General features: G+C 41.5%; 1 protein-coding gene across 1 annotated transcript in view; it reads right to left on the minus strand.

Moving 5' to 3' along the window:
- The window catches only part of ACVRL1 (activin A receptor like type 1), a 124,537-nt gene extending 100,438 nt beyond the window's left edge, over positions 1–24,099 (minus strand). The window contains exon 1 of the mRNA XM_040341228.1: positions 23,858–24,099. The gene's annotated coding sequence lies outside the window, so the exon portion shown is untranslated. The remainder of the gene's footprint in view (positions 1–23,857) is intronic.
- Positions 24,100–25,782: the final 1,683 nt, after the last annotated feature.

Genomic DNA, 25,782 nt, shown 5'->3' on the forward strand with positions numbered 1-25,782 from the left:
AGTGAGAAAGGACAGAGCAGAGAGGAGGGGGGGTGTACTGCAAGGGGGATATGTGGGGGGGTATGGGGGGTGCACTGCAAAGGTGGATATGTGGGGAGGGGGTGGGATAACCACCAGCTACCCTCTCCACTGTTCCCCGTGTGTTGTGAGAGGCAGAAAGACCCTTATTGCACCTTTCAAGAGTTATCTTGGATCAGATCATAATATCGCTGCAAATTTCGATATTCAAGTTAGGGTGCCCATGTTTATTTATTATATTTTAGTTTGGACAGAGTGAATGAGCTGGGAGAGTCTAAACAAAAGTTCATGCTGGAAAGAACAGCAGAGGAGACCTAAGATGCTCTGAGGCCCCGTACACATGTCTGAGGAACTCGACGTGCCAAACACATCGAGTTCCTCGTCGAGTTCAGTGTTGAAGCCGCCGAGGATCTCGGCGGGCCGACTTTCCTCATTGAACAACGAGGAAATAGAGAACATGTTCTCTATTTGGCCCGACGAGTTCCTCGTCGGCTTCCTCGCTGAAAAGTGTACACACGACCGAGTTTCTCGGTAGAATCCAGCTCCGATCGAGTTTCTGGCTGAATTCTGCCGAGAAACTCGGTCATGTGTACGGGGCCTTACTTGTAGATGCCTGGATTGAATTGGAGACGGAGAGTATTGGAGGTGGTGGATTATTGGGAGGAATGCATTTAGAGAGGTGCTGTGCTATATGGTGGTTGTAATCCAGAGGGAAAGCTTTTTTATTAAGTAGGCCTAACAATACATATGACATTGAATCAGTAAATACATTTAGATATGAAAGTATAACCAGACAGGTTATAGTGATTTGGGCCAAAAGGAACTAAAAAGCCCTCCACTAAACCAAAAAAGTATAGTATTATTTGTGTCACCTACAAGCTCCCTGTTGGAAGAATGATTGGATTTATTTGGGTGCAATAAACTGAATTTAATCAGTCCTTTGGATAGCATAAAGAAAACATTTTTCTCCATTCAAGCCCATAGCAAAACAAAAGCCTCTTCAGATTAATTAGGTATTGGCCATTCCTACATGCTATTGAGTTTAGATATATGCATGCAGTTGTGGTCATGATTGTACTTCTGAACTGGAGTACTAATTACAGGTTTAGTGGTGTTTTTTTCTTAACCTCACTACAATTAGGATAGAATTTTTATACTTTTTTTTTACTAGACATGGGTGGACTTAATTTGACCCTTGTTTCAATAGTTCATGCTGCACAAAAAACTACCCAGGTCCAGGATTTATTTTTCTTTATTGCCATTGAGTAAACAGAATAAAATGCTCCAAAATAATTTTCTTTTTAGTGAACCTGTGAAGGGTTATTAGAACACAGTATTCCCTTAAGACACAGCCACATGGCATCTGTTAACACATTATAAATAAACAACTATTGTTATATATATATTAGAATTGCAGGAAATGCTATTTCCATAGAGTCTAGTGTTCTGGAGCAGTCAAAGCACTATGACGCCAGTAGCAAATATGACATTCCAAAGGTATTTTTTATACTGATAGCATCATTGGTCTGGCTAAACACATGAAAAGTGGCGGCATGACAAAACACTGGATTGTGTCGCTATGTCTGCTGCTAAACTGTAGTCAGGAGAGATTCAAATTCAACCTTTGAGAGATTGTGTTTGAGTTATGAGAGATTCAAATTCAACCTTTTGGCTTTTAGGTGGAGTGGGTTATTTGGACATGTACAAGTCCTGCTTGATTTTGATCTAATGCTAAGATGGAATAAACTGGTACTTCTTTGATAGTCAATGACAATGTTGTTAAGCAAGCCCCCTCCCTGCATTTATGGTCAGTACCAGCGTTGTTAACCCTCTTAACCCCTTCCCTGTGTTGGTGGTAAGTGGCAGTGCTGTTAACCCTTCCCCTGCATAGGTGGATCAATGGCAATGCTATTAACCCCCCTCTTAACTGCCTCTATGCATTGATGGTTAGTGACAGCGCTGTTACCACCCTCCCTGCATGGGTGGCTAGTGGCAATGCTGTTAATCCCCCTTATACCACTTCCTGCATTAATGGTCAGTGACAGTACCACTTAGTCGCATGCTCTCTGTATTGGAGGTAGGTGCAGTGGCGGCTGGTGCTCAAATTTTTTAGGGGAGCACAAACAAACTGAAAAAAAAAAATGTTGTAAAGTGCTGCGCAAACGGCGCTATATAAATCCTGTATAAGAATAATAATACAGTGCTGCGGTTTGGACTTTGATCCTGCACAGAAAACTATCTGCATACAGCTTGCGTGTTCTCTCTGTTTTCCTAGTCATGTTGGTAAATGACCGGGCTTCCAACTAATATGGTGTTTCTGAAGGTGTGCGTATGACTATGGTAAGGCTTGTAAGCTCTTTTTAGGGCAGGTACTGATGTGAAAGCTGAATTAAAAATAGGGCTATATAAATGAATAACATAATAAAAACAGACGTGGTTTAAAAAATTTAGCCAATCAAAAAGACAACCATATGTTTCTAGTAATCACTGCTGGAAGGGGTTTACAAACTAATAAATAAAATGTATACAGAGAAAAATCCAAAACCAATTTTGAGTACAGATAGTATGTGTGCAAAGATATTTTATGATTTGCATGAAATCTGAGCATCTTACTAGCTATTGTCCTTCACTGTATGTGATGACATCATCATTTTTATGGAATCATTTGGCCATAAAATGCTAGAATATGTATACCTCTATTACAGGGTGAACATTTTGCCAGAGATGCGTGTTTTCATTTACACTTTTTACACCTTCAATCACTCAGCTCACATTCTTTGCCCCAGGCGATCACACATTGTAACTATTTCATAAGGAAAGTGTGAAGGAGGAGCTTTTAATAAAACATTGCAGTCTATAAAGAGATGTTAGATAGTGACCGTGATTATCTGAACTAGAGTGTGATCAGAATTCATGCAGCCTGTCCATTTAATCTTTTCTGCTTTTAGAAATTTCTTTAACAAATGTATTTATTTTTGCTGCCATTTTAATGCCAGTACTAGAACATTTTTGGGCTATAATATATTTCCTTTTTATTCTTGTCATTCATGACAGGCAGTGACCTTTTTGGAAAGGGTTAAAAAAATTCTCTTCATTTTTGTTATTTCTTAAAGTGGCACTACACTGCATCTGAGCACGACAAACCACAAACACAATTTAAAGGAGAAGTATAGCCAAAGCTTGTTTGGCTATACTTCTCCTTATGGATCACAGGAGTGCAGTTCGTTTTGCACTCCTGTGGTCTATTTTTAGCCAACAGTGGGCCTGTTTTTGGCTGGTGTCACAGAGCCGGTCCAGGCTCCGAAAACATTCCGATCATATGGTCATAATCCACCCAGAAGCTTGGACTGACAGCTGGCTCAGCCTCTCAGCAAGATATGGCGACCCGTCAGGATTGGTAACGGAAGTGACGTTCTGTCGCCACCATCTTGTTACACCCCGTACTCCTCCACAGTAATGATACACCAAGAGGTGGGCAAGCGGACATCTTGTTACACCCACCAGAGTTTTGCAATCCACAGTTATTTTTAACAGGAAATGGAGCATATACAGTGGGGATCGAAAGTTTGGGCACCCCAGGTAAAAAAATTGTATTAATGTGCATAACGAAGCCAAGGAAAGATGGAAGAATCTCCAAAAGGCATAAAATTACAGATTAGACATTCTTATAATATGTCAAAAAAAGTTAAATTTTATTTCCATTATTTAGACTTTCAAAATTACAGAAAAAGTTTGGGCACCCTGCAGAGTTAATATCTTGTACTGCCCCCTTTGGCAAGTATCACAGCTTGTAAACGCTTTTTGTAGCCAGCCAAGAGTCTTTCAATTCTTGTTTGAGGTATCTTTGCCCATTCTTCCTTACAAAAGTCTTCCAGTTCTTTGAGATTTCTGGGCTGTCTGTCTCTTTTAAGGTCTATCCATGGATTTTCAATTATGTTGAGGTCAGGAGATTGTGAAGGCCATGGCAAAACCTTCAGTTTACGCCTCTTGATGTAATCCCCCGTGGATTTTGAGGTGTGTTTAGGATCATTATCCATTTGTAGAAGCCATCCTCTCTTTAACTTCAGCTTTTTCACAGATGTTACCATCCAAAATTTGCTGAAATTTTATTGAATCAATTTTTCCTTCTACTCGTGAAATGTTCCCTGTGCCACTGGCTGCAATACAACCCCAAAGCATGATTGATCCACCCCCATGCTTAACAGTTGGACAGAGGTTCTTTTCATTAAATTCTGTGCCCTTTTTTTTATCTCCAAACGTACCTTTGCTCATTCCGGCCAAAAAGTTATATTTTAACCTTTAACCTTTAACCTCTTCTGATGACTCTTCCATGAAGACCATATTTGTACAAGTATCTCTTTATAGTGGAATAGTGTACCAGAACTCCAGTGTCTGCCAGATCTTTCTGGAGAGATCGTGCAGTCAAACGTGGGTATGGAATTGCTTTTCTCACAATCCTGCGAGCTGTTCTGTCTGATATTTTTCTTGGTCTTCCAGATCTTGCTTTAACTTCCACTGTTCCTGATGACTGCCATTTCTTAAATACATTCCGAACAGAGGATATTGACATCTGAAAACGCTTTGCTATCTTCTTATAGCCTTCTCCAGCTTTGTGAGCGTCAACTATTTTCAGTTTCAGTTTTCTAGACAACTGCTTAGAAGAATCCATGGTGCTGATTGTTGGGGCAAGGTCAGATGAGTCTGGGCATTTAAAACCTTTGAGAGTGACATCACTTGGTCCTCCCAGACGATGATTGAGAACAATCCATGACACTGGCAGGTCTCAGCTTTGCAAAGGGGGCAGTGCATGCTATAAATTCTGCAGGGTGCCCAAACTTTTGCAGATGCCATTTTTTTGTTTTCTGTAATTTTGAAAGTGTAAATGATGGAAATAAAATCTAACTTTTGTTTACATATTATAAGAATGTCTAATCTGTAATTTGATGCCTTTTGGAAATTTTTCTATCTTACCTTGGATTCGTTATGCACATTAATACAAATTTTTACTTGGGGTGCCCAAACTTTCGATCCCCACTTTATGGTGAAATACAGTATTTGGAAATCCATCGGACTGGTTACATGTTGAATTAAAAAAGGAGCGCTGTTCTGTCACTTTAGCAAACCTATGAGATCAGCAGGTTTGCCGTTGCTTTTAAAATTCAACATCTAAACAGTCCGTTGGATTTCTAAATACTGTATTTCACCTTATAAGCTCCATTTACTGTTAAAAATAAGTGTGAAATGCAAAACTCCGGTAGGTGTAACAAGATGCCCGCTTGCCCCCTTCTCGTGTATCATTACTGTGGAGGAGTGCGGGGTGTAGCAAGATGGCGGCAACAGAACGTCACTTCCGTTACCAATTCTGACGGGTCGCCATATCTGACCAAACAAAGGCAATAGGGTGTGCTTAGCTGAGAAAAACCCTCCCCCCCTCCCGGGATGTATGACATCATTTGTCTAGGCCTGGAAACCAGGAAGTAACTGAAGAAATGAAAAAAAAGTTTGAAACAAGTAAATATGATATACTTTCCCATCTATTGATTAATGCTAGCAGTATAAGGATTAAAAATAGTCAATGTTGATTGAGAGAGTGAATTTCCCCCTCTTTTTTTTTTGTATACCCTTTTTATTTGTAAAACTCAATAAAAAATATTGTAAACAAGAGAGTGAATTTCCACTTTAACTTGAGTACCGCAAAAAAAAACTAGTTATGGGAATGGAGAACGTCAGCTATGGGGAAAGACTACAAGCATTGAACTTATTCTCTCTGGAGGGAATAAGATATCAATGTACAAATACCGTACTGGCGACCCTAGCAAAAAAACTATTCAGTGAAAGGGAATTTAAAAAGACATTGCGGCCATTCACTAAAGTTGGAAGAGAAGCAGTTTAACCTTAAACTGCATAGAGGCTTCTTTACTCTCTGAGTGGTAAGGATGTGGAGTTCTCTTCCACAAGCAGTGGTATCAGCAAGGAGCATCGATAGTTTAAAAAACTATTAGATAGGCACGTCAAGGACCACAACATACAGGGTATACTATGTACTATTGACATAAACACATATACACACACATCATAGGTTGAACTGGATGAACTGATGTCTTTTTTCAACCTCACCAACTATGTACCTATATAACTATGTAACAACCAAATTCTAAACTGGTAAAAAAATTCTCTCCCACTTTCAGCACAAGTGTAATCCATTATTTCCCAAGCATTTGATCTGGGACAGCTACCTCTTTCTCCTCTAAGGCCTCGTACACACAACTGTTTTCCTCGACAGAATCCATCAAGAAACTTGGTGGCAGAGCTTTTTTGCCGAAGAAAACGGTTGTGTGTATGTTTTTCATCGAGAAAACTGTCGAGAAACTTGACGAGAAAAAAAGAGTTCTCTTTTTCCTCGTCGGGAGTCTCAATTTCCTCGTCGTGTTCCTCGTCGGGCTGGTTTTCGACGAGAAACACGTTCGTGTGTATGCTTAGAAACCTGCGCATGCTCAGAATAAAGTATGAGACGGGAGCACACCTTCGGTAAAAGTAGCGTTTGTAATGGAGATAGCACATTTGTCACGCTGTAACAGACTGAAAAATGCAAATTGTCTCCTACCAAACTTTTACTTAACACGCAGTAACATGAGATTAGCAAAAGCAGCCCCAAGGGTTGTGCCAGTGGAATCAAACTTCCCCTGCTATTGTATGTGTTGTACGTCACTGTGTTTGAGAACGACGAGATTTGGTCTTGACAGTGTGTACGCAAAAGAAAGCTTATCAAGTTTCTCGACAAGCCTAACAAGGAACTTGACGAGGAAAACAATGTTTCATTTACGACGAGTTCCTCGGTCGTGTGTACGAGGCCTGATGATTGAAGATTTTCATGGTCCATTTGCAACATTTGAAACAAACTGAATAGCTATTTATTTACTCATTCAACAGAAACTATTACCGTTACAATAGTCATTTTGGAATTAGAATTAGAGTTTAAAAAAAAAGTATTATTCAAATCTGGTCTAGCATTTCACCTATGGAATTATTTTTAATAAAAAAAATGTTTTGTCCAATCCAGGACTTTTTTGGGAACACCCAGTGCTAAAAGGTGTAAAAAGGCTAATATCAGCATGGTGTTTAGCTGGCATACTAGCTACCCCTATGGGGGTACCAGCCAATAAATATCTTGGTATGTTGGTCTGGTTTGGAATCTCATGAAAAAGGGCTACACTGTTGAAAAAAATAAATAGTAACTCTTGCTCTTCTAGTCTAGATAAAAAAAGAAAAAATCACTGCAAATACTACACGTATATTATGATGTACAGGTGAAAATTATTAAAGCCAAATTACAGGATTTTTGGTCTTTAATAAATAAATCACATGTTCAAATGTAACCAGTCAGAACATCTTCAATACAAAACCAGCACAGTTTTAATTTAAGCTGGTTATAAAATATAGAATAGTTGGGCATGCGACAGATGTACAGATATAGACGGGAAATTGTGGTGACTACAAAATACACTCCCTTCCTCAGAGCCAGCAGGCCTGCCATGTTATTGTATCAGTATTGTACAGAAAGTAGCCACAAAGTCTAGGTGGGTACACTGGACTGAGCAAAATAATATAAGATGTAAAAGTTGGTCCAGGGATCTACATTTCCTGTGTTGTTCTTTAGCAACAAGTATTTTGCTATGTCTGTTTAAAAAGTGCCAAAAAAATCCTGTTGATCATGTCCAGTGCCAGTGTTGTCCTATGCCCAGTGCATGCTGTAGTATTATCTCAAACAATATGATCAAGCCTGTCCAACTCACTTCGGGGAACCAACCCCGCCACCCCCCCATTTCCCGCCTTCCCTCCATTTGCAGCTTATACCTAACTAACTTTAAAGGCTAAGTTCACCTTTAATTCAAAAATAATGAATGCACATATTTTTGCAGGTAAAAATAATGTTACATAGTTAGTCAGCTTGAAAAAAGACACAAGTCCATCCAGTTCAACCATAAAAAATAAATAAAAAATAAAATAAAAAATATCATACAATGCCATATACCCAATTCTATACCTACAGTTGATCCAGAGGAAGGCAAAAAAATAAAAACTAGCAGAGCATGATCCAATTTGCTACAGCAGGGGAAAAAATCCCTTCCTGATCTTCCAATAGGCAATCGGATTTTCCCTGGATCAACTTTATCTACAAATGTTAGTACCCCGTTATATTATGTACATTTAAGAAAAGTATCCAGACCTTTCTTAAAGTGGAGGTTCACCCTCAAAAAAAATTCTGACATCACACGAAGTCGAGCTATCCTACCGACAGAATGCCGTTGTTTTTTTTTTTCCTCAGCACATACCTCGTTATCAGGATTTTCACCTCACGGCAATCCCGCGGGAGTGGGCGTTCCCAAGCACTGCCTGTGATTGACAGGCTTCCGAACGGCGCATACTGCGCGTCACAGGTTGCCGAAAAAAACGGAAAGTCGGTGCAGCTCTATACGGTGCTTGCGCAACGACGTTCGGGTTCTGTCGGCAACCTGTGACGCGCAGTATGCGCCGTTTCGGAAGCCTGTCAATCACAGGCAGTGCTTGGGAACGCCCACTCCCGCGGGATTGCCGTGAGGTGAAAATCCTGATAACGAGGTATGTGCTGAGAAAAAAAAAAAAAACACCGGCATTCTGTCGGTAGGATGGCTCGACTCTGTGTGATGCCAGAATTTTTTTTAAAGGGTGAACCTCCACTTTAACCACTTGACAACTGGGCACTTAAACTCCCTTAATAACCAGACCAATTTTCAGCTTTCGGTGCTCTCACATTTTGAATGACAATTACTCAGTCATACCCATATGACATTTTTGTCCTTTTTTTCCACGCAAATAGAGCTTTCTTTTGGTGGGTTTTAATCACCGGTGAGTTTTTTATTTTTTGTGCTATAAAAGAAAAAAAGACTAAAAATTCTGTAAAAAAAATAAGAATTTTTCTTTGTTCCTGTTATAAAATTCAGAAAATTAGTAATTCTTCTTCATAAAATTTAGCCAACATTTATACTGCTACATATCTTTGGTAAAAATAACCCAAATTGGTGTATATTATTTGGTCTTTATTATTATAGCTATGGTGCCAATATCTGAAAATTGATCACACCTGAAATACTGATGGCCTATCTCATTTCTTGAGATCCTAACATGCCAGAAAAGTATAAATACCCCCCAAATGACTCATTTTTGGAAAGAAGACATTCCAAGGTATTTAGAAAGAGGCATGGAGAGTTTTTTGAAGTTGTAATTTTTCCCACAATTCTTTGCAAATATCAAGATTTTTTTTTCTCCCAAAAATGTCATATTAGCAGGTTATTTCTCACACACAGCATATGCAAACCACAAATTACACCCCAAAACACATTCTGCTATTCCTCCTGATTATGGCGATATGTGTGAGACTTTTACACAACGTGGCCACATACAGAGGCCCAACGTGCAAGGAGCACCTTCAGGCATTCTGGAACACCCAGATCAATTCTGACATTTCACTCCTACTAGGAAAAAACATAATTTAGAAAAGACCCTAGTGAATACAATAGTGGTCGTTGCAACTTTTTATCTTGCATGGTATTTGCGCAACAATTTTTTTAACGCATTTTTTGGCGAGGAAAAAAAACAGTAAAGTTAGCCCAATGTTTTTGCATAATGTGAAAGATGAAGTTACGCTGACTAAATAGATACCTAACATGTCACCCTTCAAAATTGCACACGCTCGTGGAATGGCGCCAAACTTCGCTACTTAAAAATCCCCATAGGTGACCGTTTAAATATTTTTACTGATTACATGTTTTGAGTTACAGAGGAGGTCTAGGGCCATAATTATTTCTCTCGCTCTAATGTTTGCAGCGATACCTCACATGTGTGGTTCGAACACAGTTTTCATATGTGGGCGGGACTTACATATGCGTTCGCTTCTGTATGCGAGCACACGGGGACAGGGGCACTTTAAAAAAATATTATTGTTCATTTTACTTTATTTATTTTAGTTTGACATGTTTTTCCCCAAAAATACATTTTTTGATCACTCTTATTCCTATTACAAGGAATGTAAACATCCCTTGTAATAGGAATATGGCTTGACAGGTCCTCTTTACAGTGAGATATGGGGTCAATAAGACCCCACACCTCATCTCTAGGCTGGGAAGCCTGAAATAAATAAATAAAAAGCCGATCCTGGCTTCGATCGTATCAGTAAGTCGGTAGAAGCACCGGAGGGTGGCAGGAGGGGGGGAGGGAGTCTCTCGCCTCCCACAAGAACGATCAAGCGGAACAGCCGCTATGATTGTTCGGTGTAGGGAATCACAGGCTGAAAAAGCTGATATCTGAATAGTGCCTGTAGCTGCACCCATCATTTAGATATCCCTGCACAAAGTCAAGGACGTCATATGACGGCCGGGAAGTGGTGAAAACGCATTTTTTTTAACACAAAGTTGACCATTTATACAATATTTCTAACACATAGCATGTACATACCAAAAATGACACCCCAAAATAGATTCTCCTACTCCTCCTGAGTACGGCGATACCACATGTGTGAGACTTCCACAGCCTGGCCACATACAGTGGCCCAGTACAGCCAAGTATGGCAGAGCATGGCAGAGTATGGAAGAGTATGGCCGGGTATGGCCGAGTATGGCTAAGTATGGCTAAGTATGGCAGAGTATTGCAGAGTATGGCCGGGTATGGACGAGTATGGCTAAGTATGACAGAGCATGGCAGAGTATGGCAGTGTATGGCCGTGTATGGCCGAGTATGGCTAAGTATGGCTAAGTATGGCAGAGTATTGCAGAGTATGGCAGAGTATGGCAGGGTATTGCAGAGTATGTTATGGTTGTTGGAACCTGTAGTATAGATTACAATGCAACATGCTACAGATTTTCTACAGTGTACAACCACATGGTTGTTTCTGCATGGCACAAGAAGGTAAATACAGGTCAGTATAATTACATTATTTTGACATTCAGTCATCTGAATGACCTTTACATTTCAATTTGTAGTCATTAGGACCTGCAGCAGTGTTCATACAGCGCTGTATCCTCGTAGAGTAACAGATGGCCCCTACCACACAAACAGCTCATTCACACTGTATGGGCCAGAGAACTCCTGTGACTGAGCCCTTCGATTTTAAAATTATTTTTTACAATTATTTTAAATATTTTTTTTTTAAAGTTATTTTAACAATGTTTAAAAATTATTTTTTTACAAACGTATTCTTTTTTTTAAATAGATTTTTATGCTGTTAGGGGGTCTTTGGTGAGATTTAAGGGGTCCAAACAGACTCCTGACATCTCACCTTTGAGACGGAGAAAGGAATTGTGGACACGTATTCTTTAATTCCTTTCTCTGTAGCCTCAGCTACACACTGAAGATGAATGAACAGGAGAAGAAGGCGCCTGTTCATTCATAAACTGAAGCATAGTATACACAATTTACTATGCTTAGTTATCAATGGGCACAGGAGTGATTAGTACTAATTCCTATTCAAAAAAGGAAGGGGCCAGTAACTACATATTCACTGGCCCCTTCCTGCACTCTCCATTCTGACTCTGACTCTGTACCTGTGGCAGCCGGCAGGAGAGGGAAGGTGGCAGTCGCGAGGGAAGGGGCGGGGGGAGGCACAGTGACAGAGGCACATACGGGGGGAATCAGAAGCAGGTAAAACAGGAAGGGGTATCAGTACCGGGGGAGCAATTACAGGAAGTATGCCCTGTGTCTGTGTCTCTCCCTGCAGCAGTTGAAAGCCAGCAGGATGGAGAGAGACTGGCTTTCAGCTGCTGCAGAGAGCTGCACAGGGCATGCTTTTGTTATTGCCCCTCCCTCTGTACCGATTCCTCTTGTTGTTATGCTTAATGCACTAAGACAGTGTCGCTGATTTACTAAGGGAAAATAGGCTGTTTGCTTTGCAAGGAAATGTTCTGTTATTTTAGTGAATAAGGTGAAAATTCCCTTTGCAAACAATAACCAGTTACATGCAGGAAACATCAAATAACTTTTTTTTTGACCATCAGTCAGCTTCATCGATTAACCGATGAAAACGGTCCATCGGTCCGTTCTCATCGGATGGACTGATCGTGTGTACGCGGCTTTAGACACCAGTGTCTGAATTAATTTCAAAGCAACAGAAATTGTGTACCCACAGTGTGGCAAGAATGCAGAATGACCACTTGCTTTTGCCATTTATTTTCGAAAATCAAATAGGCTATTCACTTTGCAAGAGAATTTTTACTTTGCAATGAAAGTGACAATTTCACTTTGAAATGAATACCCCATCTTGTAATCGAAGAAGAAAAAAAAGATTTATCAGGTACATGACTGGATGATGAAAGCCAGCAGAGCTTTACCTTATTCAGAAAGCTCTGAGGAAAATTCTCTTGCAAAGTAAACAGCCTATTTGCCTTTCATAAATGAACCTTAATGTGTATAAAGCTTCTATGTCAGTTTTCTGCCACTGCAATTCTAAGCTTTAAACCACATACTGTATATACAATACAATGCCGTTTTCATATGACCTTCATTTATGAGTTCGTATTACGCTTTTACAGTATACAGTAGTAGTAAATATATAACTTTATGGACAGCGTGCTGTGGTGTGCTACCTTGCAAAACATAGTGCAGGCATGTTTTATGTGCGATCTGGAGTGTTGCGAGCAGTGGCGGCTGGTGCTCAAATTGTTTGGGGGGGCGCAAACGAAAAAAATAAAACAATTGCAGCCTCACTGGGCCCATCAATTATCACCACTGTGCCATGCCATCAAAACGCAACCACTGTGCCATGCCATCAAACACAGCCACTATGCCATCAATTGTCACCACTTTGCCATGCCATCAATTGTCACCACTTTGCCATGCCATCAATTGTCACGACTGTGCCATCAATTGTCACCACTGTGCCATGCCATCAATTGTCACCACTGTGCCATGCCATCAATTGTCACCACTGTGCCATCAATTGTCACCACTGTGCCATGCCATCAATTGTTACCACTGTGCCATCAATTGTCACCACTGTGCCACCAATTGTCACCACTGTGCCACCAATTGTCACCACTGTGCCACCAATTGTCACCACTGTGCCCATCAATTGTCACCACTGTGCCATGCCATCAATTGTTACCACTGTGCCATCAATTGTCACCACTGTGCCATGCCATCAATTGTTACCACTGTGCCATGCCATCAATTGTTACCACTGTGCCATGCCATCAATTGTTACCACTGTGCCATCAATTGTCACCACTGTGCCATGCCATCAATTGTTACCACTGTGCCATGTCATCAATTGTTACCACTGTGCCATGCAATCAATTGTTACCACTGTGCCATCAATTGTCACCACTGTGCCATGCCATCAATTGTTACCACTGTGCCATCAATTGTCACCACTGTGCCACCAATTGTCACCACTGTGCCACCAATTGTCACCACTGTGCCCATCAATTGTCACCACTGTGCCATGCCATCAATTGTTACCACTGTGCCATCAATTGTCACCACTGTGCCATGCCATCAATTGTTACCACTGTGCCATCAATTGTCACCACTGTGCCATGCCATCAATTGTTACCACTGTGCCATCAATTGTCACCACTGTGCCATGCCATCAATTGTTACCACTGTGCCATGCCATCAATTGTTACCACTGTGCCATGCCATCAATTGTTACCACTGTGCCATCAATTGTCACCACTGTGCCATGCCATCAATTGTTACCACTGTGCCATGCCATCAATTGTTACCACTGTGCCATGCCATCAATTGTTACCACTGTGCCATGCCATCAATTGTTACCACTGTGCCATCAATTGTCACCACTGTGCCATGCCATCAATTGTTACCACTGTGCCACCAATTGTCACCACTGTGCCACCAATTGTCACCACTGTGCCCATCAATTGTCACCACTGTGCCATGCCATCAATTGTTACCACTGTGCCATCAATTGTCACCACTGTGCCATGCCATCAATTGTTACCACTGTGCCATCAATTGTCACCACTGTGCCATGCCATCAATTGTTACCACTGTGCCATCAATTGTTACCACTGTGCCATGCCACCAATTGTCACCACTGTGCCCATCAATTGTCACCACTGTGCCATGCCACCAATTGTCACCACTGTGCCATGCCATCAATTGTCACCACTGTGCCCATCAATTGTCACCACTGTGCCATGCCATCAATTGTTACCACTGTGCCATGCCATCAATTGTTACCACTGTGCCATCAATTGTCACCACTGTGCCATGCCATCAATTGTTACCACTGTGCCATCAATTGTCACCACTGTGCCATGCCATCAATTGTTACCACTGTGCCACCAATTGTCACCACTGTGCCACCAATTGTCACCACTGTGCCCATCAATTGTCACCACTGTGCCATGCCATCAATTGTTACCACTGTGCCATCAATTGTCACCACTGTGCCATGCCATCAATTGTTACCACTGTGCCATCAATTGTCACCACTGTGCCATGCCATCAATTGTTACCACTGTGCCATCAATTGTTACCACTGTGCCATGCCACCAATTGTCACCACTGTGCCCATCAATTGTCACCACTGTGCCATGCCACCAATTGTCACCACTGTGCCATGCCATCAATTGTCACCACTGTGCCCATCAATTGTCACCACTGTGCCATGCCATCAATTGTTACCACTGTGCCATCAATTGTCACCACTGTGCCATGCCATCAATTGTTACCACTGTGCCATCAATTGTTACCACTGTGCCATGCCACCAATTGTCACCACTGTGCCCATCAATTGTCACCACTGTGCCCATCAATTGTCACCACTGTGCCCATCAATTGTCACTGTCCAGACATCCATCCACCTCGGAGCTTTATATTATAACCTGCTGGGACTTGTAGTTCTCCATCATCTCCTGGGGCTCAGGTGCATGCAATCCACCATATTTGTTCAGTTTTTCTCACTGCTGGGACTTGTAGTCCCATAGAGGGTGGATTGCATGCACCTGAGCCCCAGGAGATGATGGAGAACTACAGGGAGTGCAGAATTATTAGGCAAGTTGTATTTTTGAGGATTAATTTTATTATTGAACAACAACCATGTTCTCAATGAACCCCAAAAACTCATTAATATCAAAGCTGAATATTTTTGGAAGTAGTTTTTAGTTTTAGCTATTTTAGGGGGATATCTGTGTGTGCAGGTGACTATTACTGTGCATAATTATTAGGCAACTTAACAAAAAAAAATATATATACCCATTTCAATTATTTATTTTTACCAGTGAAACCAATATAACATCTCAACATTCACAAATATACATTTATGACATTCAAAAACAAAACAAAAACAAATCAGTGACCAATATAGCCACCTTTCTTTGCAAGGACACTCAAAAGCCTGCCATCCATGGATTCTGTCAGTGTTTTGATCTGTTCACCATCCACATTGCGTGCAGCAGCAACCACAGCCTCCCAGACACTGTTCAGAGAGGTGTACTGTTTTCCCTCCTTGTAAATCTCACATTTGATGATGGACCACAGGTTCTCAATGGGGTTCAGATCAGGTGAACAAGGAGGCCATGTCATTAGTTTTTCTTCTTTTATACCCTTTCTTGCCAGCCACGCTGTGGAGTACTTGGACGTGTGTGATGGAGCATTGTCCTGCATGAAAATCATGTTTTTCTTGAAGGATGCAGACTTCTTCCTGTACCACTGCTTGAAGAAGGTGTCTTCCAGAAACTGGCAGTAGGACTGGGAGTTGAGCTTGACTCCATCCTCAACCCGAAAAGGCCCCACAAGCTCATCTTTGATGATACCAGCCCAAACCATTACTCCACCACCACCTTGCTGGCGTCTGAGTCGGACTGGAGCTCTCTGCCCTTTACCAATCCAGCCACGGGCCCATCCATCTGGCCCATCAAGACTCACTCTCATTTCAGCAGTCCATAAAACCTTAGAAAAATCAGTCTTGAGATATTTCTTGGCCCAGTCTTGACGTTTCAGCTTGGTGTCTTGTTCAGTGGTGGTCATCTTTCAGCCTTTCTTACCTTGGCCATGTCTCTGAGTATTGCACACCTTGTGCTTTTGGGCACTCCAGCGATGTTGCAGCTCTGAAATATGGCCAAACTGGTGGCAAGTGGCATCTTGGCAGCTGCACGCTTGACTTTTCTCAGTTCATGGGCAGTTATTTTGTGCCTTGGTTTTTCCACACGCTTCTTGCGACCCTGTTGACTATTTTGAATGGAACGCTTGATTGTTCGATGATCACGCTTCAGAAGCTTTGCAATTTTAAGAGTGCTGCATCCCTCTGCAAGATATCTCACTATTTTTGACTTTTCTGAGCCTGTCACGTCCTTCTTTTGACCCATTTTGCCAAAGGAAAGGAAGTTGACTAATAATTATGCACACCTGATATAGGGTGTTGATGTCATTAGACCACACACCTTCTCATTACAGAGATGCACATCACCTAATATGCTTAATTGGTAGTAGGCTTTCGAGCCTATACAGCTTGGAGTAAGACAACATGCATAAAGAGGATGATGTGGTCAAAATACTAATTTGCCTAATAATTCTGCACTCCCTGTACAAGTCCCAGCAGTCTAAATACAATAACAGGCTCCAAGGTGGATGGGTGGGGATCAGGCAGTGCACCGCTGTCCGCTGATGACCTAATGGGGTGATCAATCAAATCCATTTTGAACTGAATTCTGTGGCTTGGCTGGCTTACCTTAGCAGTGCTCGGGCAGTGTGAACTTCAGAGAAAGTGGGGGGGAGGGGAGGAGACTTACACAATGTCAGGACTCGGAGTGAACTAGGGGGGGAGGGGGCCCCTCCCCTCCCCCCCTAGTTCACTCCGAGTCCTGTCAGTGTGTAAGTTCAGTGACAAGCAGAAGCAGTAGCCCCCCTCCCCCCCCAGTTCACTCCGAGCTCTGTCATCTAAGTTCAGTGACAACTGACAAGCAGCAGCAGCAGCCCCCCTCCCCTCCCCCCCCCCCCCAGTTCACTCCGAGTCCTGCCGCCCAGACCCACTCCGCTCCGGATCAGCAGTGTGCACTCGCAACAGCTTCAGGTCCCCCCCACCTCAATGTGCCGATCAGACACCTGATCGGCACATTGAGGTGGGGGGGGGACCCGAAGCTGTTGCGAGTGCACACTGCTGATCTGGAGCGGAGTGTGGCAGCAGGGACTGAACTCCGGGTGGGGGGTGGAGAGGGGGGGCCGCCGCTGCAGCTTGTCACTGGCAGTACTAGCGCCGACTCCGCAGAGAAAGTATTCAGCTGCGGTGGGGCTCGGTGGTGGTGGCGGGGCTGGCAGGCAATGGATGCGGGGGTGCTGCTGGCGTGGGGGAAGGAGCCGGTCTGTTCCTTACCTTCAATGGTTGGCGCCGCTCCTCTATGATGCCCCCACACGCGCTCCAGATATCACCAGAATACCGGAAGTGATATATTAATGGCACTGCCCACTGACCTCTCCTCCGGTCCCCGCCGAGCCAATCCCATGACAAACCCATGCATTCTAGCAAATCAAATGACAGTGGGAGTGTGTGCAGGCGCACAGCTTGCGCCCTGCACACGCCCTAAACACGGGCAAATCAGCTTCCAAGCCTGCGATCAGCTGATTGCAGGCTGGGAAGCTTCCCATAGACCGCCGCATGTCCGTCGCCTGGTCACTCTTAAAGTGACATATTTTTAAAAAAAAAAAAAAATTTTTTTTTTTTACAGCTTGGGGGGGCGGCGCCCGAGCGCCCCCTATGGACGGGCCGCCACTGGTTGCGAGCCCATTCAACATGAATGCTTTGCCTTAATGCAACACACCAGCCTGCAATGGTGTAAGTGGGCCCTTACAATGTGAATATTTTATATATGGCTGGTTTCGCAAACAATGCATGTTAACGTGCTGTAGATGTGCATTATCATTAGTTTGAATGGTACTGCAAAGCATGTAAGTGAGTTTGCATGCATTACCATGAGCTGTGTTACCCCAAAGAAGTGAGGCATGTTTTGTGTTGTGTCAGGCTCATTAATTGGAAAACAGTGAATGGGCTGCTTTATTGCAACGCACACCAACACAAAAAAAAGAAAGGAAAAGAATAGTAACACACTATATGTGTTAATTACACCTTCTGTAATTAGCTGATTTCTGTTAATTAGCTAGATCCTTAAAACATTTGAGGTTTTTACCACTGAAGTGAGTCACCCTGATTTAAAATGAAAAGGAATAAAGCTCTAGAAGATAGAAATATGAATTGTGATTGTTGCTGATGATATAAGGTCACACTGAGAATGGGCTAGCTTTGAATAAATGGCAATCTTATGGGAGCTTCATTAGAGAATACACCAGTGGTAGTCAACTTTTTTGAGAGACAACAGAGATACAACTAGGGTTGCCACCTCATGCATTTAAACCCGAACACATATTAATTACACAGGTTTAGTGACTGATTAAGGTGGTAATTAAACTCACTTGGTGCCTTAACTGCATTAAATTAGCCTCAGAACCTGTTTAATTCATATGTGTTCGGGTTTAAAGGGGTGAGGTGGTATCCCTAGGTACAACAGGTTGGGCATGATTCTGGTCAGAGGTTGCAAACATGATACAAGAGATGGCCAGAGATTGCAGACATGATACAAGAGATGGTCAGAGATTGCAGACATGATACAAGAGATGGTCAGAGATTGCAGACATGATACAAGAGATGGTCAGAGATTGCAGACATGATACAAGAAATGGCCAGAGATTGCAGACATGATCCAAGAGATAGTCAGAGACCGCAGACATGACATGAGATGGTCAGAAATTGCAGACATGATACAAGAGATGGCCAGAGATTGCAGACATGATACAAGAGATGGTCAGAGACTGCAGACATGATACAAGAGATGGTCAGAGGTTGCAGACATGATCCAAGTGATGGTCAGAGATTGCAGACATGATAAAAGAGATGGTCAGAGACTGCAGACATGATACAAGAGATGGTCAGAGACTGCAGACACAATACAAGAGATGGTCAGAGATTGCAGACATGATACAAGAGATGGTCAGTGACTGTAGACATGATATAGGAGATGGTCAGTGACTGTAGACATGATACAAGAGATGGCCAGAGACCGCAGACATGACAAGAGATGGTCAGAGATTGCAGACATGATACAAGAGATGGTCAGAGACCACAGACATGACAAGAGATGGTCAGGGATTTCAGACATGATACAAGAGATGGTCAGAGACTGCAGACATGATACAAGAGATGGTCAGAGACTGCAAACATGATACAAAAGATGGTCAGAGATTGCAGATATGATAAAAAAGATGGTCAGAGATTGCGGACATGTTGTAAGAGATGGTCAGACACTGTCGACATAACATAGGAGATGGAAAGAGACCGTGAACATGCTGCATGAGACTGTGAACATGCTATAGGAGTTTTTGGAGACTGGAGACATGTTTCAGGAGGCAGTTACAGAATGGAGATATATTACATGAGGCTGCTAGAAATCAGCATTGTAACAGGGCAACAGGGACACAGATTAGTGTCTGCAGGGGTCCTTTTTGTGTGGCCCTCGGGCCTCCGGTTTTGGCACCAGGCATAAATGCTTTCTTGGCATTTTATGCAGTCAGTCTTTTTACTTGTTGTTTTTTATCTATACAGTACATATGTTTTTTCACTGCACCATTTGAATGTTAGTACAGTTTAATTTGTAGGAATGTGTCGGGATGTACATTGTTAAATTTTTGACCGTCCTGTATGTATAGAGACTGACCTTATGTACCCATTTGGGAAGCGTTTTATTGTGTAAGCAAACATTTCACCTTCTCTGGTTGTTCCGGCAGTGTCTATATGTATTTAAAAAAAAAAACTTTATATCGGTATTCCGAATTTACTTTACATTAACAACCAGGCTTACCCCCTGGACCTGCATTAAGCTCCCTTAAGGGGTACAGACTTGTTTAGATTTAGCCATGACAGCTATGAATCCCATCACTGGTCACATATAAAAGAAAATATTGTGAATTTGTAAATGTTACCAATTGTAAATTGGTTAGTCTGTAATGTAACAAGTAAGTAAAACATAGTTGAGTCTGACAGATTATATAAAGTAGTGGATCTCCACCTGCAACTTCATTAAAGCGGAGCTCCGTTGAAAATAAAATATTAAAAAAGGCAGCAGCTACAAATACTGCAGCTGCTGACTTTTAATATTAGGACACTTACCTGTCCTGGAGTCCAGCGCCGTCTGCAGCAGAGGACGAGCGATCGCTCATCACTCTGCTGCCCCCCCGCAATCCTGGGTGAGGGAACCAGGAAGTGAAGCGCTCCGGCTTCACTGCCCGGTTCCCTACGGCACATGCGCGAGTCGCGCTATGCCTGACGATTGGCTCCCGCTGTGTACTGGGAGCCGAGTGTTCCCAGAACACAACAGGGGGGGCGGACGGGAGGTGACATCTTGCCCGCAGTCTGCCTGAGACTGTGTGGCCGGAAGTGGGTGCAAATACCTGTCTTTAGACAGGTATCTGCACCCCCCTCCCCCCTGAAAGGTGTCAAATGTGACACCGGAGGGGGAGGGTTCCGATCAGCAGGAGTTCCACTTTAGGGTGGAGCTCTGCTTTAAGAAACTGCAATCATACTAATTTACAATGAAGTTGGTTATAGTAAAAACCTCTTAGAATCAAAACATTTTGTTTCATAATTACTATTTTAAATTGATGTTGATGTGCGATAGAAAATGAACACAAGCTGATCTGTGGACTCTCAATTGTACTCTGGTAACTGAGCAACACCAATATAAGGTATATATATTGACCCGCGCATACTCACACTTTATTGTTAAATCTCCTCTAACCGCTTGACACCGACCTCACATAAATATGACTGGGCTTTTTTCTATGGAGCCAAATTTTTTCGTATATCCCTTTGTATTGGGATCGCGTTGCACGACTGGGGTCTTACTGAAAAATCTGGGCCCTGTGCTAACATTTGGTGCTAACATTTGGTACCCAAAACAAACGATTCCAAGTCAACTGATCGCTGTCTTAGCCTCTGATTGGCTAGCAGAGGGACCAGTCACTGTGAAGTCCACCCCCATGTTCTCTCTCTCTATCTCTCTCTCTCTATGAATAAAGAAGAGAGATACATCGTATCTCTCTCTTTCCTTAAAGAGAAATAAAAGTGTATGTAAAAATAAAAAATAAAATACAAAAAAATACCTAGATCAAGGTTTGATCTAGATCAGTGCCAGGGTTAGTGTTTGGGTCAGTATTTTTTTGGAGAGGATTCTTTTTTTACTTTTTTTAAATAGTCAGTTAGGTGTTGTCAGTAAGGGGTTGATTTACTAAAACTGAAGCGTGCAAAATTTGGTGCAGCTCTGCAAAGAAACCAATCAGCTTCCATTTTTTTTCTCAAAGCTTAATTGAACAAGCTGAAGTTAGACGCTGATTGGCTACCATGCACAGCTGCACCAGATTTTGCACTCTCCAATCCTAGTAAATCAACCCCTAAGACCCCTTTCACACTGGGGCGCTTTGCAGGCGCTATAACACTAAAAATAGCACCTGCAAAGTGCCCAGAAACATCCGCTGCTGTCTCTCCAGTGTGAAAGCCCTGAGGCAGTAGATGGTAAAAAAAGTCCTGCTAGCAGCATCTTTGGAGCGATGTGTATACCACTCCTCCACTGCTCCTGGCCATTGAAATCAATGGAGCACCACAGCTATACCGCCGGCAAAGCACCTCTGCAGAGGATATAAATAGAGCAAAATGTTGTTTTTGGGCTGTACTACGAATACAACTAACATACATATTTGTGGTATCGCTGCAGTCGTCAGGAGAAGGAGAATGTATTTTGGGGTATTCTTCGGTGGAAGGTTATGGTAGTAGCAAGAAATGTACAGTTAAATAAAAAAATTATTTTTTTTACTATTTTGGCCCAGTTTTCCTTTGAAAAAATAAATAAAAAAAAGAGCAATATCCATCACCATTTACCACCAAATGAAAGCCCAATTTGTCCTGAAAAAACAAGGTATAATCTACCTGGATGCACAAAGTAATTGTACGGTTTTCCAAATACATGTCAAAGTTGCAAAATTGTGCTTAGGCATTAGGATTTGTTAAGGGGTTTACATCACATATTGTCAATGATTTTGATTTCTAATTAGCGTTTCAAAATGATGTTGGCCTGCGATAGCAAATTAGCACAAGCTGATTTCTGGACTATCAATGGTACAAAAACTGGTACCAGAGCAACACCAATATAGCGAACATATACCAACCCACACTTTATTGGTAAATCTCACCATAATATCACATATCGTCAACGATTTGATTTTCTAAGTACTATTTTAAAATGATGTTGATCTGCGATAACAAATTGCCCCAAACTGATTTCTGGACTATCAATGGTACAAAAACTGGTACCTGAGCAACACCAATATAGCGAACATATACCGACAGACACTTTATTGGTAAATCTCACAATAATATCACATATTGTCAACGATTTAATTTTCTAAGTACTATTTTAAAATGATGTTGATCTGCGATAGCAAATTAGCACAAGCTGATTTTTGGACTATCAATAGTACACAAACGGGTAACTGAGCAACACCAATATAGCGAACATATCAACCCACACTTTATTGGTAAATCTCACCATAATATCACATATTCGTAATGATTTGGTTTTCTAAGTACTAGTTTAAAATGATGTTGATCTGCGATAGTAAATTGCGACAAGCTGATTTCTGGACTATCAATGGTACAAAAACTGGTACATGAGCAACACCAATATAGCAAACATATACCGACCCACACTTTATTGGTAAATCTCACCATAATATCACATATTGTTAACGATTTTATTTTCTAAGTACTATTTTAAAATGATGTTGATCTGCGATAGCAAATTAGCACAAGCTGATTTCTGGACTATCAATGGTACAAAAACTGGTACCTGAGAAACACCAATATAGCGAACATATACTGACCCACACTTTATTGTCTCACCATAATATCACATATTTGTAATGATTTTGTTTTCTAAGTACTAGTTTAAAATGATTTTGATCTGCGATAGCAAATAACACAAAGGACTATCAATGGTACACAAACTGTTAACTGAGCAAAATCAATATAAGTAATATATATTGACCCACACATACTTATGCCCTATTGTTAAATCCCACCATAATATCACATATGTTTATTGGTTTAATTGTTTAATTATTCTTTTAAAATGATGTTGATCGATAGCAAATTATCACAAGCTGATTTCTGGGCTATTAATGGTACACGAACCAGTAACTGAGCAACACCAATATATGGAACATATTGACGTAGACACGCTTTATTGTTAAAGCCCACTGTAATATCACATATTGTTACAATCAAGTCATGTACTATAGAACTTATCACATCTGACAGTTTAGGTGGGAGGTCAGAGGACTTGTAAAGGGTGACCAGTGACCTAGGGCAACTACTAAGGACAAAGTGCTCTCTACTGGGGATAAAGAGAAAGCGATACATTTGTTTTCAACTACGTAGAAAAAGATGTTCCAATTCTGAAAAAAAAAAGATTTCTATAATATTCGAATTCCTTATTTAAACCAGTATATTGCTTTGAAGCTTTGCATAAATAAAGGAAAATACACAATAGAATAGGAGCATTATTGAGATCTCCAGCCAGCAGATAGTTCCAGGCGGTGTGTTATCATGTCTGTCTAATCACTTCCCACATTAAAATCTAGACAAGACTGAACTTAGAGAGCAGCTGTCTTCTGTATAGTCTAGAGCAGAAAGGCAGAAGGTTCTACAGAATGTAAAAAAAAAGAATGTTTCTTATGTCAACTTTACCTGCACAGAGCTTCAGGTGAGAATGGGACTTGGAGGCAGATCATTAATACGCCTTATTCATCCCTTCAGGAGTTTTTCTCCTTAGCTTTCGTCTAGGACTCTCCTTCCATCAGCCTCCTCTTTTTCAGCTGGAAGTTTCTCTCAGTGCCTGCTTATGGTTTTGATTATAACTATGCACACCCGCGTCATGGCTTTTTAATGTCTTTAGTTTCCTCTCTCTAAAAACAGTCTTTTTCTGGCTACCAATCCCAGCACTTCCTGTTGGTCTTTTTTTTTTTTTTTGTTAAATACAGGATGCAACACATGACACAGTTCCCTTTTCAGAAATCCAGCCACTGATGTGAAAGCTCAAAGTAAATGGATTAATGAAAAGTGACAGAGGTCCTGAAGCTGCCATATATCCCCACAATGTTCAGTTTCAAGAGAGATCTGCATTACAAGTGGCATGTAATGGTTAGCCTACTCTGAGATTTACCATATTTTCAGGAGTTCACCAAAGGCTTTGCAAAACACAGATGAGATGCATCACTCTTCAATTCCACTGTCACTTTACCGGCTGATGCAGAAGAAAACTACATTTACGGATAAGACACAAAGGCATGTTTAACGACGCAGTTGAGAAATCAACAGCAAAATTATTTTTGTGAGATTGCAGGAAATTATAAAAAAATAGCTGCAAAATTAATCTTGTGGGATTTAGCACACAGTAATATGCTTACAGTGGGAAAATATTACATAGCAAGTCTATAAATTTGCAATTAAATTTCTTTCACATTCAAGTCAATGGTGGTGATTAAAGGGGTTGTAAATTTGTTTTTTATTTTCTAAACAGATTACTTTAACCACTTCAGCCCCAGACCATTTGGGTGGTCAAAGACCAGGACACTTTTTGCGATTCGGCACTGCGTCGCTTTAACTGACAATTACTTTTATCTATATATGTAGGGTGATGTTTTTTTGTATTTTTCTTGTTGTCTTTACGTGTTCATGTTTCCTTTTTTTTTTATGTATGTGGTGTAATTTGTTATAATAAAGAAAAGAAGCAATTATAAAAAAAAACTGACAATTGCGCGGTCGTGCGACGTGTCTCCCAAACAAAATTGACGTCCTTTTTTTCCCACAAATAGAGCTTTCTTTTGGTGGTATTTGATCACCTCTGCGGTTTTTATTTTTTGCGCTATAAACAAAAATAGAGCGACAATTTTGAAAAAAAAATAATATTTTTTGCTATAATAAATATCCCCCAAAAATATATAAAAAAACACTTTTTTCCTCAGTTTAGGCCGATACGTATTCTTCTACCAATTTTTGGTAAAAAAAATCACAATAAGCGTTTATCGGTTGGTCTGCGCTAAATTTATAGTGTTTACAAAATAGGGGATAGTTTTATTGTATTTTTATGAATTACTTTTTTTTTACTACTAATGGCGGCGGTCATCGATTTTTTTCGTGACTGCGACATTATGGCGGACACTTCGGACAATTTTGACACATTTTTGGGACCATTGTCATTTTCACAGCAAAAAATGCATTTAAAATGCATTGTTTACTGTGAAAATTACAATTGCAGTTTGGGAGTTAACCACAAGGGGGCGCTGAAGGGGTTATGTATGACCTAATATGTGTTTCTAACTGTAGGGGGGTGTGGCTGTAGGTGTGACATCATCGATTGTGTATCCCTATAAAAGGGATCACATGATCGATGGCGCCGCCACAGTGAAGAACGGGGAAGCTGTGTTTACACACAGCTCTCCCCATTCTTCAGCTCCGGGGACCGATCGCGGGACTCCAGCGGCGATTGGGTCCGCGGTCCCGGTCACGGAGCTTCGGACCGGGTCGCGGGTGCGCGCCCGCGAGCCACGGCTGGCCACTAGCACGGGACGTACCTGTACGTGCATGTGCCCAGCTGTGCCATTCTGCTGACG

This window comes from Rana temporaria, chromosome 2 (assembly GCF_905171775.1).
Source record: "Rana temporaria chromosome 2, aRanTem1.1, whole genome shotgun sequence".
Taxonomy (NCBI): domain Eukaryota; kingdom Metazoa; phylum Chordata; class Amphibia; order Anura; family Ranidae; genus Rana; species Rana temporaria.